The following is a 6,454-nucleotide window of genomic DNA, read 5'->3' on the forward strand; positions in this document are numbered from 1 at the left end:
GGGGAGGGGCGGTTCCCCTTGCAGCCTATTAGACAAGCACCAGGTAGGGAGGAGGAGGGGCGGTTCCCCTTGCAGCCTATTAGACAAGCACCAGGGTCTTCAACTGGAGGGACGTTACTCAGAGAGTTCATCACTACCAGATTATATCTGACAGTCAACAGTTTTGTGTGATTTTATTTGGAGAGGAGACAGGAAAGTTAGGAGAGAGAGCAAGTCAGAAGGACATGGGTCATACATGTGTCTGGTATACACTGACTGCTTGGTCGGGTTAGGGTTAGGGATCATCCTGTTGTCGCAGGACTTTTCCAGCAGAGCAGGAAATGTAAATAGTAGTGTATTCAAGGTTGAAAAAGGCATCTAAAGTTTGTGATTTCCACTTTAACATTTCCGACTTGATTTTCCCTTATGAAAAATATAGCAACCCCTACAAAAAAATTCAATTTATTATAATCCACATTACAATTCACATTTCCTGTTGCTGCAGTATTCTTTTCCTGCTGTAGCACACTGGCTCAAATTATGATACGACATTTGTACAGTATGAACAGCTCAAACACACTGCACCCTGGGAAAGATCTGGACACTTTATACAGGGAAAGATCTCAACACTTTATACAGGGAAAGATCTCAACACTTTATACAGGGAAAAATCTCACAACACATTATATAGGGAAAGATCTCAACACTTTATACAGGGACAGATCTCACAACACTTTATACAGGGACAGATCTCAACACTTTATACAGGGACAGATCTCACAACACTTTATACAGGGACAGATCTCACAACACTTTATACAGGGAAAGATCTCACAACACTTTATGCAGGGGCAGATCTTACAACATTTTATACAGGGACAGATCTCACAACACTTTATACAGGGACAGATCTCAACACTTTATACAGGGAAAGATCTCAACACTTTATACAGGGAAAAATCTCACAACACTTTATACAGGGAAAGATCTCACAACACTTTATACAGGGACAGATCTCACAACACTTTATACAGGGAAAAATCTCCCAACACTAAGACCTCAACACTTCATACAAGGAAAGATCTCCCAACACTTTATAAACGGAAAGATCTCAACACTTTATACAGGGAAAGACCTCAACACTTTATACAGGGAAAGATCTCTCAACACTTTATACAGGGAAAGATCTCCCAACACTTTATACAGGGAAAGATCTCCCAACACTTTATACAGGGAAAGATCTCCCAACACTTTATACAGGGAAAGATCTCCCAACACTTTATACAGGGAAAGATCTCACAACACTTTATACAGGGAAAGATATCACAATACTTTATACAGGGGCAGATCTCACAACACTTTAATAATAATAATAATAATATGCCATTTAGCAGACGCTTTTATCCAAAGCGACTTACAGTCAATGCGTGCATACATTTTTGTGTATGGGTGGTCCCGGGGATCGAACCCACTACCTTGGCGTTACAAGCGCCGTGCTCTACCAGCTGAGCTACAGAGGACCCTTTATACAGGGACAGATCTCACAACACTTTATACAGGGAAAGATCTCAACACTTTATACAGGGACACATCTCACAACACTTTATACAGGGAAGGATCTCCCAACACTTTATACAGGGACAGATCTCACAACACTTTATACAGGGACAGATCTCACAACATTTTATACAGGGAAAGATCTCACAACACTTTATACAGGGAAAGATCTCACAACACTTTATACAGGGAAAGATCTCCCAACACTAGGACCTCCTGTGACGACCCTCCCACCCTGTGACGCCCCTCCCACCCTGTGACGCCCCTCCCACCCTGTGACGCCCCTCCCACCCTGTGACGCCCCTCCCACCATGTGACGCCCCTCCCACCATGTGATGCCCCTCCCACCCTGTGATGCCCCTCCCACCCTGTGACGCCCCTCCAACCATGTGACGCCCCTCCCACCATGTGATGCCCCTCCCACCCTGTGACGCCCCTCCCACCATGTGACGCCCCTCCCACCATGTGATTCCCCTCCCACCCTGTGACGCCCCTCCCACCCTGTGACGCCCCTCCCACCCTGTGATGCCCCTCCCACCCTGTGACGCCCCTCCCACCATGTGATGCCCCTCCCACCCTGTGACGCCCCTCCCACCCTGTGACGCCCCTCCCACTCTGTCTGCCGTATTCTCTCTTTGCTCTTGTTTCCTTATTAGGATGCCGGTGGGCGGAGTTGGGAGGGTCGTCAGCTACATGGGAAACATCTGGGCCCGGGTGTGTCCCAGGATAAATGGACCTCTTCCACATTCATTGGGGAGACTCTCTCCAGGCAGACACCTTAGTGATTGTTGTTGTGGTAATTTTGTTGGTTGCGTTGGCACCTTTCAACACCTTGCATTATGACATTTATGCAAAACACTCACTTACACTACTGATTACTCACACCATTGTTCATTGTACTTAGTTGACTTTAGTTAATAAATTATATATTTTGGTATTCCTTGTCTCCACGTTGTCTCCCTTTTGTTACGAACTTTGAGCCGGTTCGTGACACTCCCAACACTTTATACAGGGAAAGATCTCCCAACACTTTATAAATGGTGTCACGCATACTCAGGGAGTCAGGAAGCAGGTGCAGAAGGAGAGTTTAATAACAATGATGCAAGGCAAATGAACAAAACAGGGGATGCGGACTGAACATGAAAACAAACCAATACTGCCTGAAGACTGAGGCTACTGAGGGCTAAATAAAGGGAAGGTCATCAAGGTGATGGTGGAGAGCAGTTGTGTGTAATGATGGGGACCAGGTGTGTGTAATGATGGGGACCAGGTGTGTGTAATGGTGGAGACCAGGTGTGTGTAATGATGGAGACCAGGTGTGTGTAATGATGGAGACCAGGTGTGTGTAATGATGGAGACCAGGTGTGTGTAATGATGGGGACCAGGTGTGTGTAATGGTGGAGAACAGGTGTGTGTAATGGTGGAGACCAGGTGTGTGTAATGATGGAGACCAGGTGTGTGTAATGGTGGAGAGCAGTTGTGTGTAATGATGGAGACCAGGTGTGTGTAATGATGGGGACCAGGTGTGTGTAATGGTGGAGAACAGGTGTGTGTAATGGTGGAGACCAGGTGTGTGTAATGATGGAGACCAGGTGTGTGTAATGATGGAGACCAGGTGTGTGTAATGATGGGGACCAGGTGTGTGTAATGGTGGAGAACAGGTGTGTGTAATGATGGAGACCAGGTGTGTGTAATGATGGAGACCAGGTGTGTGTAATGATGGAGACCAGGTGTGTGTAATGATGGGGACCAGGTGTGTGTAATGGTGGAGAACAGGTGTGTGTAATGGTGGAGACCAGGTGTGCGTAATGATGGAGAGCAGGTGTGTGTAATGATGGAGAGCAGGTGTGTGTAATGATGGAGACCAGGTGTGTGTAATGGTGGAGAACAGGTGTGTGTAATGGTGGAGACCAGGTGTGTGTAATGGTGGAGAGCAGTTGTGTGTAATGATGGAGACCAGGTGTGTGTAATGATGGGGACCAGGTGTGTGTAATGATGAAGTCCAGGTGTGTGTAATGATGGAGACCAGGTGAGCGTAATGATGGAGACCAGGTGTGTGTAATGATGGAGACCAGGTGTGTGTAATGATGGAGACCAGGTGTGTGTAATGATGGGGACCAGGTGTGTGTAATGATGGGGACCAGGTGTGTGTAATGATGGAGACCAGGTGTGTGTAATGATGGGGACCAGGTGTGTGTAATGATGAAGTCCAGGTGTGTGTAATGATGGAGAACAGGTGTGTGTAATGATGGAGACCAGGTGTGTGTAATGATGGAGACCAGGTGTGTGTAATGGTGGAGAACAGGTGTGTGTAATGATGGAGACCAGGTGTGTGTAATGGTGGAGAACAGGTGTGTGTAATGGTGGAGACCAGGTGTGCGTAATGATGGAGAGCAGTTGTGTGTAATGATGGAGAGCAGGTGTGTGTAATGATGGAGACCAGGTGTGTGTAATGGTGGAGAACAGGTGTGTGTAATGGTGGAGAACAGGTGTGTGTAATGATGGAGACCAGGTGTGTGTAATGATGGAGACCAGGTGTGTGTAATGATGGAGAACAGGTGTGTGTAATGATGGAGACCAGGTAGGTGTGTGTAATGATGGAGACCAGGTGTGTGTAATGATGGGGACCAGGTGTGTGTAATGGTGGAGAACAGGTGTGTGTAATGGTGGAGACCAGGTGTGTGTAATGATGGAGACCAGGTGTGTGTAATGGTGGAGAGCAGTTGTGTGTAATGATGGAGACCAGGTGTGTGTAATGATGGGGACCAGGTGTGTGTAATGGTGGAGAACAGGTGTGTGTAATGGTGGAGACCAGGTGTGTGTAATGATGGAGACCAGGTGTGTGTAATGATGGAGACCAGGTGTGTGTAATGATGGGGACCAGGTGTGTGTAATGGTGGAGAACAGGTGTGTGTAATGATGGAGACCAGGTGTGTGTAATGATGGAGACCACGTGTGTGTAATGATGGAGACCAGGTGTGTGTAATGATGGGGACCAGGTGTGTGTAATGGTGGAGAACAGGTGTGTGTAATGGTGGAGACCAGGTGTGCGTAATGATGGAGAGCAGGTGTGTGTAATGATGGAGAGCAGGTGTGTGTAATGATGGAGACCAGGTGTGTGTAATGGTGGAGAACAGGTGTGTGTAATGGTGGAGACCAGGTGTGTGTAATGGTGGAGAGCAGTTGTGTGTAATGATGGAGACCAGGTGTGTGTAATGATGGGGACCAGGTGTGTGTAATGATGGGGACCAGGTGTGTGTAATGATGGAGAGCAGGTGTGTGTAATGATGGGGACCAGGTGTGTGTAATGATGGAGACCAGGTGTGTGTAATGGTGGAGAACAGGTGTGTGTAATGATGGAGAACAGGTGTGTGTAATGATGGAGACCAGGTGTGTGTAATGATGGAGACCAGGTGTGTGTAATGATGGGGACCAGGTGTGTGTAATGATGGAGAACAGGTGTGTGTAATGATGGGGACCAGGTGTGTGTAATGATGGAGACCAGGTGTGTGTAATGGTGGAGAACAGGTGTGTGTAATGATGGGGAACAGGTGTGTGTAATGATGGGGACCAGGTGTGTGTAATGATGGGGACCAGGTGTGTGTAATGATGGGGACCAGGTGTGTGTAATGATAGAGAGCAGGTGTGTAATGATGGAGACCAGGTGTGTGTAATGTTGGAGACCAGGTGTGTAATGATGGGGACCAGGTGTGTGTAATGATGGAGACCAGGTGTGTAATGATGGGGACCAGGTGTGTGTAATGATAGAGAGCAGGTGTGTAATGATGGAGACCAGGTGTGTGTAATGATGGAGACCAGGTGTGTAATGATGGGGACCAGGTGTGTGTAATGATGGAGACCAGGTGTGCGAAATAATGGTTGCCAGGGCCGGTGGTTAGTAGACCGGTGACATCGAGCGCTGGAGAGAGGGAGCGGGAGTAGGCGTGATACGGAAAGATCTCCCAACACTAAGACCTCCCAACACTTTATACAGGGAAAAACCTCCCAACACTTTATACAGGGAAAGATCTCCCAACACGTTATACAGGAAAGATCTCAACACGTTATACAGGGAAAGACATCAACACGTTATACAGGGAACGATATCAACACTTTATACAGGGAAAGACCTCGCAACACTTTATATAGGGAAAGATCTCAACACTTTATACAGGGACAGATCTCAACACTTTATACTTGGAAAGACCTCAGCACTTTATACAGGGAAGGATCTCAACACTTTATACAGGGAAAGACCTCAACACTTTATACAGGGAAAGATATCCCAACACGTTATACAGGGAAAGACCTCAACACGTTATACAGGGAAAGACCTCAATACGTTATACAGGGAAAGATCTCCCAACACATTATACAGGGAACGATAAACACTTTATACAGGGAAAGACCTCGCAACACTTTATGCAGGGAAAGATCACAACACTTTATACAGGGAAAGATCTCAACACTTTATACAGGGACAGATATCAACACTTTATACTTGGAAAGATCTCAGCACTTTATACAGGGAAAGATCTCAACACTTTATACAGGGAAAGACCTCAACACTTTATACAGGGAAAGACCTCAACACTTTACACAGGGAAAGATCATCAATTTAAACAGGGAAAGTTCTCAGCACTTTATACAGGGAAAGATCTCAACACTTTATACAGGGAAAGACCTCAACACTTTATACAGGGAAAGACCTCAACACTTTATACAGGGAAAGATCTCCCAACACTTTATACAGGGAAAGATAATAATATAATAATAATATAATATGCCATTTAGCAGACGCTTTTATCCAAAGCGACTTACAGTCATGCATGCATACATAAAAAAATTTTTTTGTGTATGGGTGGTCCCGGGGATCGAACCCACTACCTTGGCGTTACAAGCGCCGTGCTCTACCAGC

The sequence above is a fragment of the Coregonus lavaretus genome (genome assembly GCF_964263955.1).
Source record: "Coregonus lavaretus genome assembly, contig: HAP1_SCAFFOLD_284, whole genome shotgun sequence".
In the NCBI taxonomy this organism is placed as follows: domain Eukaryota; kingdom Metazoa; phylum Chordata; class Actinopteri; order Salmoniformes; family Salmonidae; genus Coregonus; species Coregonus lavaretus.